Genomic DNA, 861 nt, shown 5'->3' on the forward strand with positions numbered 1-861 from the left:
CATCCCTGAGGGTAACAACGTGCTGCTACCCTTGAGGAAGAGTCAGTTCAGCTCCCAGCCACCTGTAGTGGCCATGGTCTGACAGAGCCCTAGGAGCCTCTGCTCGCCCCACGATGTCCTCAAGTGCAGAGAGGGAAGAGGTCCTGTCGACATTTGTGACAGCAATGCCACACGTGAGCCTCAGAACCCTTTGAGGAAAGAACCATCATTGTGATCATAGTAAGATAACAAAGCTTTGTTTTCTTCCTGTAAAGGAGGACTGGAACTCAGATGTGGTCCAAAACTGAATGGCCTAATTCCTACACTAAACCAGCCGTTTCTTCCTTTATCATATCCATGAGCCCATTGTCTTTGGAGAGAGTGAGACTAATACGCTCTTTTGGATCAAAAACAAAGACAAAACCTTTTCGAATCCTTCTCAACTCGCAGTTTTCCCTGTGGGTGACCTGGGAGCTTAGATACTTGGAGATTTATTTATCTGCTCAGGACAAAGCCCTTCCACCTGTTTCTAATTCTCTGTCGGGACGATCTCTTTCCTTCTCTGCATCTGGGGATCCAGGGCTACGCCAGACCGTGGCCGCAGGTGGCTGGGAGCTGAGCCCGCTCTTACGCGAGGGGAGCAGCGCAAAATCTTCCGCGAGGGGAGCAGCGCGTTGCTAAGCGTAGGGATGAGACATCCAGGCGCAGTCAGTTTAGGGAAGGAGGGAGGCGAGAGTAAGAGCGTGCGGGAGCGGGGAGGCCAGTGAGAGGGAGGAGACGAGCGCGGAGAGAGGGGAGGGAGGCGCTCGAGGGAGCGAACACCCACTCGGATCCCGAGCCCCGGCGGCGTTGGCGCGGCGAGGCGGCAGGTGGGGGCGCGCC

The sequence above is a fragment of the Tupaia chinensis genome, unplaced genomic scaffold (assembly GCF_000334495.1).
Source record: "Tupaia chinensis unplaced genomic scaffold, TupChi_1.0 Scaffold138568_1, whole genome shotgun sequence".
Lineage (NCBI taxonomy): Eukaryota > Metazoa > Chordata > Mammalia > Scandentia > Tupaiidae > Tupaia > Tupaia belangeri.